We start from the raw sequence: 23850 nt of genomic DNA, 5'->3' as shown, positions 1-23850 counted from the left end.
AGTACTTATATAGGAATAGGGTGGGTCACATGGGGTCATTGAGTACTTATATAGGAATAGGGTGGGTCACATGGGGTCATTGAGTACTTACATAGGACATGGAGGGGTGACGTGTGGTCATTGAGTACTTATATAGGACTAGGGTGGGTCACATGGGGTCATTGAGTACTTATATAGGAATAGGGTGGGTCGGTGGGGTCATTGAGTACTTATATAGGACTAGGGGGGTCACATGGGGTCAATGAGTACTTATATATGACTAGGGAGGGTCACATGGGGTCATTGAGTACTTATATAGGAATAGGGTGGGTCACATGGGGTCATTGAGTACTTATATAGGACATGGGGGGGGGGTCAGATGGGGTCATTGAGTACTTATATAGGACATGGGGTGTCACATGGGGTCATTAAGTACTTATATAGGACTAGGGGGGTCACATTGGGTCATTGAGTACTTATATAGGACTAGGGTGGGTCACATGGGGTCATTTTGTACTTATATAGGACTAGGGTGGGTCACATGTGGTCATTGATTACATATATATTACTAGGGTGGGTCACAGGGGGTCATTGAGTTCTTATATAGGACTAGGGTGCGTCAAATGTGGTCATTGAGTACTTATATAGTACTAGGGGGTTACATGGGGCCATTGAGTACTTATATAGGATATGGGGGGGGCACGTGGGGTCATTGAGTACTTATATAGGACTATGGTGGGTCACATGGGGTCATTAAGTACTTATATAGGAATAGGGGGGGTCAAATGTGATCATTGAGTACTTATATAGGAATGGGGTGGGTCACATGGGGTCATTGAGTACTTATATAGGACTAGGGTGGGTCACATGGGTCATGGTGTACTTATATATTACTAGGGTAGTTCACATGGGGTCATTGAGTTCTTATATAGGACTACGGTGCGTCACATTGGGTCATTGAGTTCTTATATATTACTAGGGTGGGTCACATGGGGTCATTGAGTTCTTATATAGGACTAGGGTGCGTCACATGGGGTCATTGAGTACTTATATAGTACTAGGGGGGTCACATGGGGTCATTGAGTACTTATATATGACTAGGGGGGTTCACATGGGGTCATTGAGTACTTATATAGGAATAGGGTGGGTCACATGGGGTCATTGAGTACTTATATAGGACATGGGGGGGGGGGGTCACGTGGGGTCATTGAGTACTTATATAGGACTAGGGTGGGTCACATGGGGTCATTGAGTACTTATATAGGAATAGGGTGGGTCACATGGGGTCATTGAGTACTTATATAGGACTAGGGGGGTCACATGGGGTCATTGAGTACTTATATAGGAATAGGGTGGGTCGCATGGGGTCATTGAGTACTTATATAGGACTAGGGGGTTACATGGGGTCATTGAGTACTTATATAGGTCTAGGGTGGGTCACATGGGTCATTGTGTACTTATATATTACTAGGGTGGGTCACAGGGGGTCATTGAGTTCTTATATAGGACTAGGGTGCGTCAAATGTGGTCATTGAGTACTTATATAGGACATGGGGGGGTCACATGGGGTCATTAAGTACTTATATAGGACTAGGGGGGGTCACATGTGGTCATTGAGTACTTATATAGGACTAGGGTGGGTCACATGGGGTCATTGAGTACTTATATATGACTAGGGAAGGTCACATGGGGTCATTAAGTACTTGTATAGGACTAGGGGGGTCACATGGGGTCATTGAGTACTTATATAGGACTAGGGTGGGTCACATGGGGTCATTGAGTACTTATATAGGAATAGGGTGGGTCGATGGGGTCATTGAGTACTTATATAGGACTAGGGGGGTCACATGGGGTCATTGAGTACTTATATAGGAATAGGGTGGGTCGCATGGGGTCATTGAGTACTTATATAGGACTAGGGGGTTACATGGGGTCATTGAGTACTTATATAGGTCTAGGGTGGGTCACATGGGTCATTGTGTACTTATATATTACTAGGGTGGGTCACATGGGGTCTTTGAGTTCTTATATAGGACTAGGGTGCGTCACATTGGGTCATTGAGTACTTATATAGGAATAGGGTGCGTCACATTGGGTCATTGAGTACTTATATATTACTAGGGTGGGTCACATGGGGTCATTGAGTTCTTATATAGTACTAGGGGGGTCATATGGGTTCATTGAGTACTTATATAGGACATGTGGGGTCACATGGGGTCATTAAGTACTTATATAGGACTAGGGGGGGGTCACATGTGGTCATTGAGTACTTATATAGGACTAGGGTGGGTCACATGGGGTCATTGAGTACTTATATATGACTAGGGGGGGTCACATGGGGTCATTAAGTACTTGTATAGGACTAGGGGGGTCACATGGGGTCATTGAGTACTTATATAGGACTAGGGTGGGTCACATGGGGTCATTGAGTACTTATATAGGAATAGGGTGGGTCGATGGGGTCATTGAGTACTTATATAGGACTAGGGGGGTCACATGGGGTCATTGAGTACTTATATATGACTAGGGGGGGTCACATGGGGTCATTGAGTACTTATATAGGAATAGGGTGGGTCACATGGGGTAATTGAGTACTTATATAGGACATGGGGGGGGGGTCACGTGGGGTCATTGAGTACTTATATAGGACTAGGGTGGGTCACATGGGGTCATTGATTACTTATATATGACTAGGGGGGGTCAAATGGGGTCATTGAGTACTTCTATAGGACATGGGGTGTCACATGGGGTCATTAAGTACTTATATAGGACTAGGGGGGGGTCACATGTGGTCATTGAGTACTTATATAGAACTAGGGTGGGTCACATGGGGTCATTGAGTACTTATATATGACTAGGGGTGGTCACATGGGGTCATTGAGTACTTATATAGGACTTGGGTGGGTCACATGGGGTCATTTTGTACTTATATAGGACTAGGGTGGGTCACATGGGTCATTGTGTACTTATATATTACTAGGGTGGGTCACATGGGGTCATTAAGTACTTATATAGGACTAGGGGGGGTCACATGTGGTCATTGAGTACTTATATAGGACTAGGGTGGGTCACATGGGGTCATTGAGTACTTATATATGACTAGGGGGGGTCACATGGGGTCATTAAGTACTTGTATAGGACTAGGGGGGTCACATGGGGTCATTGAGTACTTATATAGGACAAGGGTGGGTCACATGGGGTCATTGAGTACTTATATAGGAATAGGGTGGGTCACATGGGGTCATTGAGTACTTATATAGGACATGGGGGGGGGGGTCACGTGGGGTCATTGAGTACTTATATAGTACTAGGGTGGGTCACATGGGGTAATTGAGTACTTATATAGGAATAGGGTGGGTCACATGGGGTCATTGAGTACTTTTATAGGAATAGGGTGGGTCACATGGGGTCATTGAGTACTTATATAGGACATGGAGGGGTCACGTGTGGTCATTGAGTACTTATATAGGAATGGGGTGGGTCACATGGGGTCATTGAGTACTTATATAGGACTAGGGTGGGTCACATGGGTCATGGTGTACTTATATATTACTAGGGTAGGTCACATGGGGTCATTGAGTTCTTATATATTACTAGGGTGGGTCACATGGGGTCATTGAGTTCTTATATAGGACTAGGGTGCGTCACATGGGGTCATTGAGTACTTATATAGTACTAGGGGGGTCACATGGGTTCATTGAGTACTTATATAGGAAATGGGGGGGTCACATGGGGTCATTAAGTACTTATATAGGACTAGGGGGGGTCACATGTGGTCATTGAGTACTTATATAGGACTAGGGTGGGTCACATGGGGTCATTGAGTACTTATATATGACTAGGGGGGGTCACATGATGTCATTAAGTACTTGTATAGGACTAGGGGGGTCACATGGGGTCATTGAGTACTTATATAGGACTAGGGTGGGTCACATGGGGTCATTGAGTACTTATATAGGAATAGGGTGGGTCGATGGGGTCATTGAGTTCTTATATAGGACTAGGGTGCGTCACATGGGGTCATTGAGTACTTATATAGGACTAGGGGGTCACATGGGGTCATTGAGTACTTATATAGGTCTAGGGTGGGTCACATGGGTCATTGTGTACTTTTATATTACTAGGGTGGGTCACATGGGGTCATTGAGTTCTTATATAGGACTAGGGTGCGTCACATTGGGTCATTGAGTACTTATATATTACTAGGGTGGGTCACATGGGGTCATTGAGTTCTTATATAGGACTAGGGTGCGTCACATGGGGTCATTGAGAATTTATATAGTTCTAGGGGGGTCACATGGGTTCATTGAGTACTTATATAGGACATGGGGGGTCACATGGGGTCATTAAGTACTTACATAGGACTAGGGGGGGGTCACATGTGGTCATTGAGTACTTATATAGGACTAGGGTGGGTCACATGGGGTCATTGAGTACTTATATATGACTAGGGGGGGTCACATGGGGTCATTGAGTACTTATATAGGACTAGGGTGGGTCACATGGGGTCATTGAGTACTTATATATGACTAGGGGGGGTCACATGGGGTCATTAAGTACTTGTATAGGACTAGGGGGGTCACATGGGGTCATTGAGTACTTATATAGGACAAGGGTGGGTCACATGGGGTCATTGAGTACTTATATAGGAATAGGGTGGGTCGATGGGGTCATTGAGTACTTATATAGGACTAGGGGGGTCACATGGGGTCATTGAGTACTTATATATGACTAGGGGGGGTCACATGGGGTCATTGAGTACTTATATAGGAATAGCGTGGGTCACATGGGGTCATTGAGTACTTATATAGGACATGGGGGGGGTCACGTGGGGTCATTGAGTACTTATATAGTACTAGGGTGGGTCACATGGGGTCATTGAGTACTTATATAGGAATAGGGTGGGTCACATGGGGTCATTGAGTACTTGTATAGGACTAGGGGGGTCACATGGGGTCATTGAGTACTTATATAGGACTAGGGTGGGTCACATGGGGTCATTGAGTACTTATATAGGAATAGGGTGGGTCGATGGGATCATTGAGTACTTATATAGGACTAGGGGGGTCACATGGGGTCATTGAGTACTTATAGAGGACTAGGTTGGGTCACATGGGGTCATTGAGTACTTATATAGGAATAGGGTGGGTCACATGGGGTCATTGAGTACTTATATAGGAATAGGGTGGGTCACATGGTGTCAATGAGTACTTATATATGACTAGGGGGGGTCACATGGGGTCATTGAGTACTTATATAGGAATAGGGTGGGTCACATGGGGTCATTGAGTACTTATATAGGACTTGGGGGGGGGGGGGTCAGATGGGGTCATTGAGTACTTATATAGGACATAGGGTGTCACATGGGGTCATTAAGTACTTATATAGGACTAGGGGGGGGTCACATTGGGTCATTGAGTACTTATAAAGGACTAGGGTGGGTCACATGGGGTCATTTTGTACTTATATAGGACTAGGGTGGGTCACATGTGGTCATTGATTACTTATATATTACTAGGGTGGGTCACATGGGGTCATTGAGTTCTTATATAGGACTAGGGTGCGTCAAATGTGGTCATTGAGTACTTATATAGTACTAGGGGGGTTACATGGGGTCATTGAGTACTTATATAGGATATGGGGGGGTCACGTGGGGTCATTGAGTACTTATATAGGACTAGGGTGGGTCACATGGGGTCATTAAGTACTTATATAGGAATAGGGGGGGTCACATGTGATCATTGAGTACTTATCTAGGAATGGGGTGGGTCACATGGGGTCATTGAGTACTTATATAGGACTAGGGTGGATCACATGGGTCATTGTGTACTTATATATTACTAGGGTGGGTCACATGGGGTCATTGAGTTCTTATATAGGACTAGGGTGCGTCACATTGGGTCATTGAGTACTTATATATTACTAGGGTGGGTCACATGGGGTCATTGAGTTCTTATATAGGACTAGGGTGCGTCACATGGGGTCATTGAGTACTTATATAGTACTAGGGGGGTCACATGGGTTCATTGAGTACTTATATAGGACATGGGGGGGTCACATGGGGTCATTAAGTACTTATATAGGACTAGGGGGGGGTCACATGTGGTCATTGAGTACTTATATAGTACTAGGGGGGTCACATGGGTTCATTGAGTACTTATATAGGACATGGGGGGGTCACATGGGGTCATTAAGTACTTATATAGGACTAGGGGGGGGTCACATGTGGTCATTGAGTACTTATATAGGACTAGGGTGGGTCACATGGGGTCATTGAGTACTTATATATGACTAGGGGGGGTCACATGGGGTCATTAAGTACTTGTATAGGACTAGGGGGGTCACATGGGGTCATTGAGTACTTATATAGGACTAGGGTGGGTCACATGGGGTCATTGAGTACTTATATAGGAATAGGGTGCGTCACATTGGGTCATTGAGTACTTATATATTACTAGGGTGGGTCACATGGGGTCATTGAGTTCTTATATAGTACTAGGGTGCGTCACATGGGGTCATTGAGAACTTATATAGTTCTAGGGGGGTCACATGGGTTCATTGAGTACTTATATAGGACATGGCGGGTCACATGGGGTCATTAAGTACTTACATAGGACTAGGGGGGGGTCACATGTGGTCATTGAGTACTTATATAGGACTAGGGTGGGTCACATGGGGTCATTGAGTACTTATATATGACTAGGGGGGGTCACATGGGGTCATTGAGTACTTATATAGGACTAGGGTGGGTCACATGGGGTCATTTTGTACTTATATAGGACTAGGGTGGGTCACATGGGTCATTGTGTACTTATATATTACTAGGGTGGGTCAGATGGGGTCATTGAGTTCTTATATAGGACTAGGTTGCGTCACATTGGGTCATTGAGTACTTATATATTACTAGGGTGGGTCACATGGGGTCATTGAGTTCCTATATAGGACTAGGGTGCGTCACATGGGGACATTGAGTACTTATATAGTACTAGGGGGGTCACATGGGTTCATTGAGTACTTATATAGGACATGGGGTGTCACATGGGGTCATTAAGTACATATATAGGACTAGGGGGGGGTCACATGTGGTCATTGAGTACTTAAATAGGACTAGGGTGGGTCACATGGGGTCATTGAGTACTTATATATGACTAGGGGGGGTCACATGGGGTCATTAAGTACTTGTATAGGACTAGGGAGGTCACATGGCGTCATTGAGTACTTATATAGGACTAGGGTGGGTCACATGGGGTCATTGAGTACTTATATAGGAATAGGGTGGGTCGATGGGATCATTGAGTACTTATATAGGACTAGGGGGGTCACATGGGGTCATTGAGTACTTATAGAGGACTAGGTTGGGTCACATGGGGTCATTGAGTACTTATATAGGAATAGGGTGGGTCACATGGGGTCATTGAGTACTTATATAGGAATAGGGTGGGTCACATGGGGTCATTGAGTACTTATATAGGACATGGAGGGGTCACGTGTGGTCATTGAGTACTTATATAGGACTAGGGTGGGTCACATGGGGTCATTGAGTACTTATATATGACTAGGGGGGGTCACATGGGGTCATTGAGTACTTATATAGGAATAGGGTGGGTCACATGGGGTCATTGAGTACTTATATAGGACATGGGGGGGGGGGTCAGATGGGGTCATTGAGTACTTATATAGGACTAGGGGGGGGTCACATTGGGTCATTGAGTACTTATATAGGACTAGGGTGGGTCACATGGGGTCATTTTGTACTTATATAGGACTAGGGTGGGTCACATGTGGTCATTGATTACTTATATATTACTAGGGTGGGTCACATGGGGTCATTGAGTTCTTATATAGGACTAGGGTGCGTCAAATGTGGTCATTGAGTACTTATATAGTACTAGGGGGGTTACATGGGGTAATTGAGTACTTATATAGGATATGGGGGGGTCACGTGGGGTCATTGAGTACTTATATAGGACTAGGGTGGGTCACATGGGGTCATTAAGTACTTATATAGGAATAGGGGGGGTCACATGTGATCATTGAGTACATATATAGGAATGGGGTGGGTCACATGGGGTCATTGAGTACTTATATAGGACTAGGGTGGATCACATGGGTCATTGTGTACTTATATATTACTAGGGTGGGTCACATGGGGTCATTGAGTTCTTATATAGGACTAGGGTGCGTCACATTGGGTCATTGAGTACTTATATATTACTAGGGTGGGTCACATGGGGTCATTGAGTTCTTATATAGGACTAGGGTGCGTCACATGGGGTCATTGAGTACTTATATAGTACTAGGGGGGTCACATGGGTTCATTGAGTACTTATATAGGACATGGGGGGGTCACATGGGGTCATTAAGTACTTATATAGGAATAAGGGGGGGGGTCACATGTGGTCATTGAGTACTTATATATGACTAGGGTGGGTCACATGGGGTCATTGAGTACTTATATATGACTAGGGGGGTCACATGGGGTCATTATGTACTTGTATAGGACTAGGGGGGTCACATGGGGTCATTGAGTACTTATATAGGACTAGGGTGGGTCACATGGGGTCATTGAGTACTTATATAGGAATAGGGTGCGTCACATTGGGTCATTGAGTACTTATATATTACTAGGGTGGGTCACATGGGGTCATTGAGTTCTTATATAGGACTAGGGTGCGTCACATGGGGTCATTGAGAACTTATATAGTACTAGGGAGGTCACATGGGTTCATTGAGTACTTATATAGGACATGGGGGGTCACATGGGGTCATTAAGTACTTATATAGGACTAGGGGGGGGTCACATGTGGTCATTGAGTACTTATATAGGACTAGGGTGGGTCACATGGGGTCATTGAGTACTTATATATGACTAGGGGGGGTCACATGGGGTCATTGAGTACTTATATAGGACTAGGGTGGGTCACATGGGGTCATTGAGTACTTATATAGGACTAGGGTGGGTCACATGGGGTCATTGAGTACTTATATAGGAATAGGGTGGGTCGATGGGATCATTGAGTACTTATATAGGACTAGGGGGGTCACATGGGGTCATTGAGTACTTATATAGGACTAGGTTGGGTCACATGGGGTCATTGAGTACTTATATAGGAATAGGGTGGGTCACATGGGGTCATTGAGTACTTATATAGGAATAGGGTGGGTCACATGGGGTCATTGAGTACTTATATAGGACATGGAGGGGTCACGTGTGGTCATTGAGTACTTATATAGGACTAGGGTGGGTCACATGGGGTCATTGAGTACTTATATAGGAATAGGGTGGGTCGATGGGGTCATTGAGTACTTATATAGGACTAGGGGGGTCACATGGGGTCAATGAGTACTTATATATGACTAGGGGGGTCACATGGGGTCATTGAGTACTTATATAGGAATAGGGTGGGTCACATGGGGTCATTGAGTACTTATATAGGACATGGGGGGGGTCAGATGGGGTTATTGAGTACTTATATAGGACATGGGGTGTCACATGGGGTCATTAAGTACTTATATAGGACTAGGGGGGGGTCACATTGGGTCATTGAGTACTTATATAGGACTAGGGTGGGTCACATGGGGTCATTTTGTACTTATATAGGACTAGGGTGGGTCACATGTTGTCATTGATTACATATATATTACTAGGGTGGGTCACAGGGGGTCATTGAGTTCTTATATAGGACTAGGGTGCGTCAAATGTGGTCATTGAGTACTTATATAGTACTAGGGGGGTTACATGGGGTCATTGAGTACTTATATAGGATATGGGGGGGTCACGTGGTGTCATTGAGTACTTATATAGGAATGGGGTGGGTCACATGGGGTCATTGAGTACTTATATAGGAGTAGGGTGGGTCACATGGGTCATGGTGTACTTATATATTACTAGGGTAGTTCACATGGGGTCATTGAGTTCTTATATAGGACTACGGTGCGTCACATTGGGCCATTGAGTTCTTATATATTACTAGGGTGGGTCACATGGGGTCATTGAGTTCTTATATAGGACTAGGGTGCGTCACATGGGGTCATTGAGTACTTATATAGTACTAGGGGGGTCACATGGGTTCATTGAGTACTTATATAGGACATGGGGGGGTCACATGGGGTCATTAAGTACTTATATAGGACTAGGGGGGGTCACATGTGGTCATTGAGTACTTATATAGGACTAGGGTGGGTCACATGGGGTCATTGAGTACTTATATATGACTAGGGAAGGTCACATGGGGTCATTAAGTACTTGTATAGGACTAGGGGGGTCACATGGGGTCATTGAGTACTTATATAGGACTAGGGTGGGTCACATGGGGTCATTGAGTACTTATATAGGAATAGGGTGGGTCGATGGGGTCATTGAGTACTTATATAGGACTAGGGGGGTCACATGGGGTCATTGAGTACTTATATAGGAATAGGGTGGGTCGCATGGGGTCACTGAGTACTTATATAGGACTAGGGGGTTACATGGGGTCATTGAGTACTTATATAGGTCTAGGGTGGGTCACATGGGGTCATTGAGTTCTTATATAGGACTAGGGTGCGTCACATTGGGTCATTGAGAACTTATATAGTACTAGGGAGGTCACATGGGTTCATTGAGTACTTATATAGGACATGGGGGGTCACATGGGGTCATTAAGTACTTATATAGGACTAGGGGGGGGTCACATGTGGTCATTGAGTACTTATATAGGACTAGGGTGGGTCACATGGGGTCATTGAGTACTTATATATGACTAGGGGGGGTCACATGGGGTCATTGAGTACTTATATAGGACTAGGGTGGGTCGATGGGATCATTGAGTACTTATATAGGACTAGGGGGGTCACATGGGGTCATTGAGTACTTATATAGGACTAGGTTGGGTCACATGGGGTCATTGAGTACTTATATAGGAATAGGGTGGGTCACATGGGGTCATTGAGTACTTATATAGGAATAGGGTGGGTCACATGGGGTCATTGAGTACTTATATAGGACATGGAGGGGTCACGTGTGGTCATTGAGTACTTATATAGGACTAGGGTGGGTCACATGGGGTCATTGAGTACTTATATAGGAATAGGGTGGGTCGATCGGGTCATTGAGTACTTATATAGGACTAGGGGGGTCACATGGGGTCAATGAGTACTTATATATGACTAGGGGGGTCACATGGGGTCATTGAGTACTTATATAGGAATAGGGTGGGTCACATGGGGTCATTGAGTACTTATATAGGACATGGGGGGGGTCAGATGGGGTTATTGAGTACTTATATAGGACATGGGGTGTCACATGGGGTCATTAAGTACTTATATAGGACTAGGGGGGGGTCACATTGGGTCATTGAGTACTTATATAGGACTAGGGTGGGTCACATGGGGTCATTTTGTACTTATATAGGACTAGGGTGGGTCACATGTGGTCATTGATTACATATATATTACTAGGGTGGGTCACAGGGGGTCATTGAGTTCTTATATAGGACTAGGGTGCGTCAAATGTGGTCATTGAGTACTTATATAGTACTAGGGGGGTTACATGGGGTCATTGAGTACTTATATAGGATATGGGGGGGTCACGTGGTGTCATTGAGTACTTATATAGGACTAGGGTGGGTCACATGGGGTCATTAAGTACTTATATAGGAATAGGGGGGGTCACATGTGATCATTGAGTACTTATATAGGAATGGGGTGGGTCACATGGGGTCATTGAGTACTTATATAGGAGTAGGGTGGGTCACATGGGTCATGGTGTACTTATATATTACTAGGGTAGTTCACATTGGGTCATTGAGTTCTTATATATTACTAGGGTGGGTCACATGGGGTCATTGAGTTCTTATATAGGACTAGGGTGCGTCACATGGGGTCATTGAGTACTTATATAGTACTAGGGGGGTCACATGGGTTCATTGAGTACTTATATAGGACATGGGGGGGTCACATGGGGTCATTAAGTACTTATATAGGACTAGGGGGGGTCACATGTGGTCATTGAGTACTTATATAGGACTAGGGTGGGTCACATGGGGTCATTGAGTACTTATATATGACTAGGGAAGGTCACATGGGGTCATTAAGTACTTGTATAGGACTAGGGGGGTCACATGGGGTCATTGAGTACTTATATAGGACTAGGGTGGGTCACATGGGGTCATTGAGTACTTATATAGGAATAGGGTGGGTCGATGGGGTCATTGAGTACTTATATAGGACTAGGGGGGTCACATGGGGTCATTGAGTACTTATATAGGAATAGGGTGGGTCGCATGGGGTCATTGAGTACTTATATAGGACTAGGGGGTTACATGGGGTCATTGAGTACTTATATAGGTCTAGGGTGGGTCACATGGGGTCATTGAGTTCTTATATAGGACTAGGTTGCGTCACATTGGGTCATTGAGAACTTATATAGTACTAGGGAGGTCACATGGGTTCATTGAGTACTTATATAGGACATGGGGGGTCACATGGGGTCATTAAGTACTTATATAGGACTAGGGGGGGGTCACATGTGGTCATTGAGTACTTATATAGGACTAGGGTGGGTCACATGGGGTCATTGAGTACTTATATATGACTAGGGGGGGTCACATGGGGTCATTGAGTACTTATATAGGACTAGGGTGGGTCACATGGGGTCATTGAGTACTTATATAGGACTAGGGTGGGTCACATGGGGTCATTGAGTACTTATATAGGAATAGGGTGGGTCGATGGGATCATTGAGTACTTATATAGGACTAGGGGGGTCACATGGGGTCATTGAGTACTTATATAGGACTAGGTTGGGTCACATGGGGTCATTGAGTACTTATATAGGAATAGGGTGGGTCACATGGGGTCATTGAGTACTTATATAGGAATAGGGTGGGTCACATGGGGTCATTGAGTACTTATATAGGACATGGAGGGGTCACGTGTGGTCATTGAGTACTTATATAGGACTAGGGTGGGTCACATGGGGTCATTGAGTACTTATATAGGAATAGGGTGGGTCGATGGGGTCATTGAGTACTTATATAGGACTAGGGGGGTCACATGGGGTCAATGAGTACTTATATATGACTAGGGGGGTCACATGGGGTCATTGAGTACTTATATAGGAATAGGGTGGGTCACATGGGGTCATTGAGTACTTATATAGGACATGGGGGGGGGTCAGATGGGGTTATTGAGTACTTATATAGGACATGGGGTGTCACATGGGGTCATTAAGTACTTATATAGGACTAGGGGGGGGTCACATTGGGTCATTGAGTACTTATATAGGACTAGGGTGGGTCACATGGGGTCATTTTGTACTTATATAGGACTAGGGTGGGTCACATGTGGTCATTGATTACATATATATTACTAGGGTGGGTCACAGGGGGTCATTGAGTTCTTATATAGGACTAGGGTGCGTCAAATGTGGTCATTGAGTACTTATATAGTACTAGGGGGGTTACATGGGGTCATTGAGTACTTATATAGGATATGGGGGGGTCACGTGGTGTCATTGAGTACTTATATAGGACTAGGGTGGGTCACATGGGGTCATTAAGTACTTATATAGGAATAGGGGGGGTCACATGTGATCATTGAGTACTTATATAGGAATGGGGTGGGTCACATGGGGTCATTGAGTACTTATATAGGAGTAGGGTGGGTCACATGGGTCATGGTGTACTTATATATTACTAGGGTAGTTCACATGGGGTCATTGAGTTCTTATATAGGACTACGGTGCGTCACATTGGGTCATTGAGTTCTTATATATTACTAGGGTGGGTCACATGGGGTCATTGAGTTCTTATATAGGACTAGGGTGCGTCACATGGGGTCATTGAGTACTTATATAGTACTAGGGGGGTCACATGGGTTCATTGAGTACTTATATAGGACATGGGGGGGTCACATGGGGTCATTAAGTACTTATATAGGACTAGGGGGGGTCACATGTGGTCATTGAGTACTTATATAGGACTAGGGTGGGTCACATGGGGTCATTGAGTACTTATATATGACTAGGGAAGGTCACATGGGGTCATTAAGTACTTGTATAGGACTAGGGGGGTCACATGGGGTCATTGAGTACTTATATAGGACTAGGGTGGGTCACATGGGGTCATTGAGTACTTATATAGGAATAGGGTGGGTCGATGGGGTCATTGAGTACTTATATAGGACTAGGGGGGTCACATGGGGTCATTGAGTACTTATATAGGAATAGGGTGGGTCGCATGGGGTCATTGAGTACTTATATAGGACTAGGGGGTTACATGGGGTCATTGAGTACTTATATAGGTCTAGGGTGGGTCACATGGGGTCATTGAGTTCTTATATAGGACTAGGGTGCGTCACATTGGGTCATTGAGTACTTATATATTACTAGGGTGGGTTACATGGGGTCATTGAGTTCTTATATAGGACTAGGGTGCGTCACATGGGGTCATTGAGTACTTATATAGTACTAGGGGGGTCTCATGGGTTCATTGAGTACTTATATAGGACATGGGGGGGTCACATGGGGTCATTAAGTACTTATATAGGACTAGGGGGGGGTCACATGTGGTCATTGAGTACTTATATAGGACTAGGGTGGGTCACATGGGGTCATTGAGTACTTATATATGACTAGGGGGGGTCACATGGGGTCATTAAGTACTTGTATAGGACTAGGGGGGTCACATGGGGTCGTTGATTACTTATATAGGACTAGGGGGGGTCACATGGGGTCATTGAGTACTTATATAGGACTAGGGTGGGTCACATGGGGTCATTGAGTACTTATATAGGACTAGGGTGGGTCACATGGGGTCATTGAGTACTTATATAGGAATAGGGTGGGTCGATGGGATCATTGAGTACTTATATAGGACTAGGGGGGTCACATGGGGTCATTGAGTACTTATATAGGACTAGGTTGGGTCACATGGGGTCATTGAGTACTTATATAGGAATAGGGTGGGTCACATGGGGTCATTGAGTACTTATATAGGAATAGGGTGGGTCACATGGGGTCATTGAGTACTTATATAGGACATGGAGGGGTCACGTGTGGTCATTGAGTACTTATATAGGACTAGGGTGGGTCACATGGGGTCATTGAGTACTTATATAGGAATAGGGTGGGTCGATGGGGTCATTGAGTACTTATATAGGACTAGGGGGGTCACATGGGGTCAATGAGTACTTATATATGACTAGGGGGGTCACATGGGGTCATTGAGTACTTATATAGGAATAGGGTGGGTCACATGGGGTCATTGAGTACTTATATAGGACATGGGGGGGGGTCAGATGGGGTTATTGAGTACTTATATAGGACATGGGGTGTCACATGGGGTCATTAAGTACTTATATAGGACTAGGGGGGGGTCACATTGGGTCATTGAGTACTTATATAGGACTAGGGTGGGTCACATGGGGTCATTTTGTACTTATATAGGACTAGGGTGGGTCACATGTGGTCATTGATTACATATATATTACTAGGGTGGGTCACAGGGGGTCATTGAGTTCTTATATAGGACTAGGGTGCGTCAAATGTGGTCATTGAGTACTTATATAGTACTAGGGGGGTTACATGGGGTCATTGAGTACTTATATAGGATATGGGGGGGTCACGTGGTGTCATTGAGTACTTATATAGGACTAGGGTGGGTCACATGGGGTCATTAAGTACTTATATAGGAATAGGGGGGGTCACATGTGATCATTGAGTACTTATATAGGAATGGGGTGGGTCACATGGGGTCATTGAGTACTTATATAGGAGTAGGGTGGGTCACATGGGTCATGGTGTACTTATATATTACTAGGGTAGTTCACATGGGGTCATTGAGTTCTTATATAGGACTACGGTGCGTCACATTGGGTCATTGAGTTCTTATATATTACTAGGGTGGGTCACATGGGGTCATTGAGTTCTTATATAGGACTAGGGTGCGTCACATGGGGTCATTGAGTACTTATATAGTACTAGGGGGGTCACATGGGTTCATTGAGTACTTATATAGGACATGGGGGGGTCACATGGGGTCATTAAGTACTTATATAGGACTAGGGGGGGTCACATGTGGTCATTGAGTACTTATATAGGACTAGGGTGGGTCACATGGGGTCATTGAGTACTTATATATGACTAGGGAAGGTCACATGGGGTCATTAAGTACTTGTATAGGACTAGGGGGGTCACATGGGGTCATTGAGTACTTATATAGGACTAGGGTGGGTCACATGGGGTCATTGAGTACTTATATAGGAATAGGGTGGGTCGATGGGGTCATTGAGTACTTATATAGGACTAGGGGGGTCACATGGGGTCATTGAGTACTTATATAGGAATAGGGTGGGTCGCATGGGGTCATTGAGTACTTATATAGGACTAGGGGGTTACATGGGGTCATTGAGTACTTATATAGGTCTAGGGTGGGTCACATGGGGTCATTGAGTTCTTATATAGGACTAGGGTGCGTCACATTGGGTCATTGAGTACTTATATATTACTAGGGTGGGTTACATGGGGTCATTGAGTTCTTATATAGGACTAGGGTGCGTCACATGGGGTCATTGAGTACTTATATAGTACTAGGGGGGTCTCATGGGTTCATTGAGTACTTATATAGGACATGGGGGGGTCACATGGGGTCATTAAGTACTTATATAGGACTAGGGGGGGGTCACATGTGGTCATTGAGTACTTATATAGGACTAGGGTGGGTCACATGGGGTCATTGAGTACTTATATATGACTAGGGGGGGTCACATGGGGTCATTAAGTACTTGTATAGGACTAGGGGGGTCACATGGGGTCGTTGATTACTTATATAGGACTAGGGGGGGTCACATGGGGTCATTGAGTACTTATATAGGACTAGGGTGGGTCACATGGGGTCATTGAGTACTTATATAGGACTAGGGTGGGTCACATGGGGTCATTGAGTACTTATATAGGAATAGGGTGGGTCGATGGGATCATTGAGTACTTATATAGGACTAGGGGGGTCACATGGGGTCATTGAGTACTTATATAGGACTAGGTTGGGTCACATGGGGTCATTGAGTACTTATATAGGAATAGGGTGGGTCACATGGGGTCATTGAGTACTTATATAGGAATAGGGTGGGTCACATGGGGTCATTGAGTACTTATATAGGACATGGAGGGGTCACGTGTGGTCATTGAGTACTTATATAGGACTAGGGTGGGTCACATGGGGTCATTGAGTACTTATATAGGAATAGGGTGGGTCGATGGGGTCATTGAGTACTTATATAGGACTAGGGGGGTCACATGGGGTCAATGAGTACTTATATATGACTAGGGGGGTCACATGGGGTCATTGAGTACTTATATAGGAATAGGGTGGGTCACATGGGGTCATTGAGTACTTATATAGGACATGGGGGGGGGTCAGATGGGGTTATTGAGTACTTATATAGGACATGGGGTGTCACATGGGGTCATTAAGTACTTATATAGGACTAGGGGGGGGTCACATTGGGTCATTGAGTACTTATATAGGACTAGGGTGGGTCACATGGGGTCATTTTGTACTTATATAGGACTAGGGTGGGTCACATGTGGTCATTGATTACATATATATTACTAGGGTGGGTCACAGGGGGTCATTGAGTTCTTATATAGGACTAGGGTGCGTCAAATGTGGTCATTGAGTACTTATATAGTACTAGGGGGGTTACATGGGGTCATTGAGTACTTATATAGGATATGGGGGGGTCACGTGGTGTCATTGAGTACTTATATAGGACTAGGGTGGGTCACATGGGGTCATTAAGTACTTATATAGGAATAGGGGGGGTCACATGTGATCATTGAGTACTTATATAGGAATGGGGTGGGTCACATGGGGTCATTGAGTACTTATATAAGAGTAGGGTGGGTCACATGGGTCATGGTGTACTTATATATTACTAGGGTAGTTCACATGGGGTCATTGAGTTCTTATATAGGACTACGGTGCGTCACATTGGGTCATTGAGTTCTTATATATTACTAGGGTGGGTCACATGGGGTCATTGAGTTCTTATATAGGACTAGGGTGCGTCACATGGGGTCATTGAGTACTTATATAGTACTAGGGGGGTCACATGGGTTCATTGAGTACTTATATAGGACATGGGGGGGTCACATGGGGTCATTAAGTACTTATATAGGACTAGGGGGGGTCACATGTGGTCATTGAGTACTTATATAGGACTAGGGTGGGTCACATGGGGTCATTGAGTACTTATATATGACTAGGGAAGGTCACATGGGGTCATTAAGTACTTGTATAGGACTAGGGGGGTCACATGGGGTCATTGAGTACTTATATAGGACTAGGGTGGGTCACATGGGGTCATTGAGTACTTATATAGGAATAGGGTGGGTCGATGGGGTCATTGAGTACTTATATAGGACTAGGGGGGTCACATGGGGTCATTGAGTACTTATATAGGAATAGGGTGGGTCGCATGGGGTCATTGAGTACTTATATAGGACTAGGGGGTTACATGGGGTCATTGAGTACTTATATAGGTCTAGGGTGGGTCACATGGGGTCATTGAGTTCTTATATAGGACTAGGGTGCGTCACATTGGGTCATTGAGTACTTATATATTACTAGGGTGGGTTACATGGGGTCATTGAGTTCTTATATAGGACTAGGGTGCGTCACATGGGGTCATTGAGTACTTATATAGGACTAGGGTGGGTCACATGGGGTCATTGAGTACTTATATATGACTAGGGGGGGTCACATGGGGTCATTAAGTACTTGTATAGGACTAGGGGGGTCACATGGGGTCGTTGATTACTTATATAGGACTAGGGTGGGTCACATGGGGTCATTGAGTACTTATATAGGAATAGGGTGCGTCACATTGGGTCATTGAGTACTTATATATTACTAGGGTGGGTCACATGGGGTCATTGAGTTCTTATATAGTACTAGGGGGGTCACATGGGTTCATTGAGTACTTATATAAGACATGGGGGGTCACATGGTGTCATTAAGTACTTATATAGGACTAGGGGGGGGTCACATGTGGTCATTGAGTACTTATATAGGACTAGGGTGGGTCACATGGGGTCATTGAGTACTTATATATGACTAGGGGGGTCACATGGGGTCATTAAGTACTTGTATAGGACTAGGGGGGCACATGGGGTCATTGAGTACTTATATAGGACTAGGGTGGGTCGATGGGGTCATTGAGTACTTATATAGGACTAGGGGGGTCACATGGGGTCATTGAGTACTTATATATGACTAGGGGGGGTCACATGGGGTCATTGAGTACTTATATAGGAATAGGGTGGGTCACATGGGGTAATTGAGTACTTATATAGGACATGGGGGGGGTCACGTGGGGTCATTGAGTACTTATATAGGACTAGGGTGGGTCACATGGGGTCATTGATTACTTATATATGACTAGGGGGGGTCAAATGGGGTCATTGAGTACTTCTATAGGACATGGGGTGTCAAATGGGGTCATTAAGTACTTATATAGGACTAGGGGGGGTCACATGTGGTCATTGAGTACTTATATAGAACTAGGGTGGGTCACATGGGGTCATTGAGTACTTATATATGACTAGGGGGGGTCACATGGGGTCATTGAGTACTTATATAGGACTTGGGTGGGTCACATGGGGTCATTTTGTACTTATATAGGACTAGGGTGGGTCACATGGGGTCGTTGATTACTTATATAGGACTAGGGTGGGTCACATGTGGTCATTGAGTACTTATATAGGAATAGGGTGCGTCACATTGGGTCATTGAGTACTTATATATTACTAGGGTGGGTCACATGGGGTCATTGAGTTCTTATATAGTACTAGGGGGGTCACATGGGTTCATTGAGTACTTATATAGGACATGGGGGGTCACATGGTGTCATTAAGTACTTATATAGGACTAGGGGGGGGTCACATGTGGTCATTGAGTACTTATATAGGAATAGGGTGGGTCGATGGGGTCATTGAGTACTTATATAGGACTAGGGGGGTCACATGGGGTCAATGAGTACTTATATATGACTAGGGGGGGTCACATGGGGTCATTGAGTACTTATATAGGAATAGGGTGGGTCACATGGGGTCATTGAGTACTTATATAGGACATGGGGGGGGGGGGTCAGATGGGGTCATTGAGTACTTATATAGGACATGGGGTGTCACATGGGGTCATTAAGTACTTATATAGGACTAGGGGGGGGGTCACATTGGGTCATTGAGTACTTATATAGGACTAGGGTGGGTCACATGGGTCATTTTGTACTTATATAGGACTAGGGTGGGTCACATGTGGTCATTGATTACATATATATTACTAGGGTGGGTCACAGGGGGTCATTGAGTTCTTATATAGGACTAGGGTGCGTCAAATGTGGTCATTGAGTACTTATATAGTACTAGGGGGGTTACATGGGGTCATTGAGTACTTATATAGGATATGGGGGGGTCACGTGGGGTCATTGAGTACTTATATAGGACTAGGGTGGGTCACATGGGGTCATTGATTACTTATATATGACTAGGGGGGGTCAAATGGGGTCATTGAGTACTTCTATAGGACATGGGGTGTCAAATGGGGTCATTAAGTACTTATATAGGACTAGGGGGGGTCACATGTGGTCATTGAGTACTTATATAGAACTAGGGTGGGTCACATGGGGTCATTGAGTACTTATATATGACTAGGGGGGGTCACATGGGGTCATTGAGTACTTATATAGGACTTGGGTGGGTCACATGGGGTCATTTTGTACTTATATAGGACTAGGGTGGGTCACATGGGGTCGTTGATTACTTATATAGGACTAGGGTGGGTCACATGTGGTCATTGAGTACTTATATAGGAATAGGGTGCGTCACATTGGGTCATTGAGTACTTATATATTACTAGGGTGGGTCACATGGGGTCATTGAGTTCTTATATAGTACTAGGGGGGTCACATGGGTTCATTGAGTACTTATATAGGACATGGGGGGTCACATGGTGTCATTAAGTACTTATATAGGACTAGGGGGGGGTCACATGTGGTCATTGAGTACTTATATAGGAATAGGGTGGGTCGATGGGGTCATTGAGTACTTATATAGGACTAGGGGGGTCACATGGGGTCAATGAGTACTTATATATGACTAGGGGGGGTCACATGGGGTCATTGAGTACTTATATAGGAATAGGGTGGGTCACATGGGGTCATTGAGTACTTATATAGGACATGGGGGGGGGGGGGGTCAGATGGGGTCATTGAGTACTTATATAGGACATGGGGGGGGGGTCAGATGGGGTCATTGAGTACTTATATAGGACATGGGGTGTCACATGGGGTCATTAAGTACTTATATAGGACTAGGGGGGGGTCACATTGGGTCATTGAGTACTTATATAGGACTAGGGTGGGTCACATGGGTCATTTTGTACTTATATAGGACTAGGGTGGGTCACATGTGGTCATTGATTACATATATATTACTAGGGTGGGTCACAGGGGGTCATTGAGTTCTTATATAGGACTAGGGTGCGTCAAATGTGGTCATTGAGTACTTATATAGTACTAGGGGGGTTACATGGGGTCATTGAGTACTTATATAGGATATGGGGGGGTCACGTGGGGTCATTGAGTACTTATATAGGACTAGGGTGGGTCACATGGGGTCATTAAGTACTTATATAGGAATAGGGGGGGTCACATGTGATCATTGAGTACTTATATAGGAATGGGGTGGGTCACATGGGGTCATTGAGTACTTATATAGGACTAGGGTGGGTCACATGGGTCATGGTGTACTTATATATTACTAGGGTAGTTTACATGGGGTCATTGAGTTCTTATATAGGACTACGGTGCGTCACATTGGGTCATTGAGTTCTTATATATTACTAGGGTGGGTCACATGGGGTCATTGAGTTCTTATATAGGACTAGGGTGCGTCACATGGGGTCATTGAGTACTTATATAGTACTAGGGGGGTCACATGGGTTCATTGAGTACTTATATAGGACATGGGGGGGTCACATGGGGTCATTAAGTACTTATATAGGACTAGGGGGGGTCACATGTGGTCATTGAGTACTTATATAGGACTAGGGTGGGTCACATGGGGTCATTGAGTACTTATATATGACTAGGGAAGGTCACATGGGGTCATTAAGTACTTGTATAGGACTAGGGGGGTCACATGGGGTCATTGAGTACTTATATAGGACTAGGGTGGGTCACATGGGGTCATTGAGTACTTATATAGGAATAGGGTGGGTCGATGGGGTCATTGAGTACTTATATAGGACTAGGGGGGTCACATGGGGTCATTGAGTACTTATATAGGAATAGGGTGGGTCGCATGGGGTCATTGAGTACTTATATAGGACTAGGGGGTTACATGGGGTCATTGAGTACTTATATAGGTCTAGGGTGGGTCACATGGGTCATTGTGTACTTATATATTACTAGGGTGGGTCACATGGGGTCATTGAGTTCTTATATAGGACTAGGGTGCGTCACATTGGGTCATTGAGTACTTATATAGGAATAGGGTGCGTCACATTGGGTCATTGAGTACTTATATATTACTAGGGTGGGTCACATGGGGTCATTGAGTTCTTATATAGTACTAGGGGGGTCACATGGGTTCATTGAGTACTTATATAGGACATGTGGGGTCACATGGGGTCATTAAGTACTTATATAGGACTAGGGGGGGGTCACATGTGGTCATTGAGTACTTATATAGGACTAGAGTGGGTCACATGGGGTCATTGAGTACTTATATATGACTAGGGGGGGTCACATGGGGTCATTAAGTACTTGTATAGGACTAGGGGGGTCACATGGGGTCATTGAGTACTTATATAGGACTAGGGTGGGTCACATGGGGTCATTGAGTACTTATATAGGAATAGGGTGGGTCGATGGGGTCATTGAGTACTTATATATGACTAGGGGAGTCACATGGGGTCATTGAGTACTTATATTTGACTAGGGGGGGTCACATGGGGTCATTGAGTACTTATATAGGAATAGGGTGGGTCACATGGGGTAATTGAGTACTTATATAGGACATGGGGGGGTGTTCACGTGGGGTCATTGAGTACTTATATAGGACTAGGGTGGGTCACATGGGGTCATTGATTACTTATATATGACTAGGGGGGGTCAAATGGGGTCATTGAGTACTTCTATAGGACATGGGGTGTCACATGGGGTCATTAAGTACTTATATAGGACTAGGGGGGGTCACATGTGGTCATTGAGTACGTATATAGAACTAGGGTGGGTCACATGGGGTCATTGAGTACTTATATATGACTAGGGGGGGTCACATGGGGTCATTGAGTACTTATATAGGAATAGGGTGGGTCACATGGGGTCATTGAGTACTTATATAGGACATGGGGGGGGTCACGTGGGGTCATTGAGTACTTATATAGTACTAGGGTGGGTCACATGGGGTCATTGAGTACTTATATAGGAATAGGGTGGGTCACATGGGGTCATTGAGTACTTATATAGGAATAGGGTGGGTCACATGGGGTCATTGAGTACTTATATAGGACATGGAGGGGTCACGTGTGGTCATTGAGTACTTATATAGGAATGGGGTGGGTCACATGGGGTTATTGAGTACTTATATAGGACTAGGGTGCGTCACATGGGGTCATTGAGTACTTATATATGACTAGGGGGGGTCACATGGGGTCATTAAGTACTTGTATAGGACTAGGGGGGTCACATGGGGTCATTGAGTACTTATATAGGACAAGGGTGGGTCACATGGGGTCATTGAGTACTTATATAGGAATAGGGTGGGTCGATGGGGTCATTGAGTACTTATATAGGACTAGGGGGGTCACATGGGGTCATTGAGTA

This window comes from Prorops nasuta, unplaced genomic scaffold, assembly GCF_024137725.1.
Source record: "Prorops nasuta isolate Cenicafe-Biocafe unplaced genomic scaffold, Cenicafe_Pnas_1.2 PNAS00040, whole genome shotgun sequence".
In the NCBI taxonomy this organism is placed as follows: domain Eukaryota; kingdom Metazoa; phylum Arthropoda; class Insecta; order Hymenoptera; family Bethylidae; genus Prorops; species Prorops nasuta.
Note: the sequence above shows the minus strand (reverse complement) of the source record.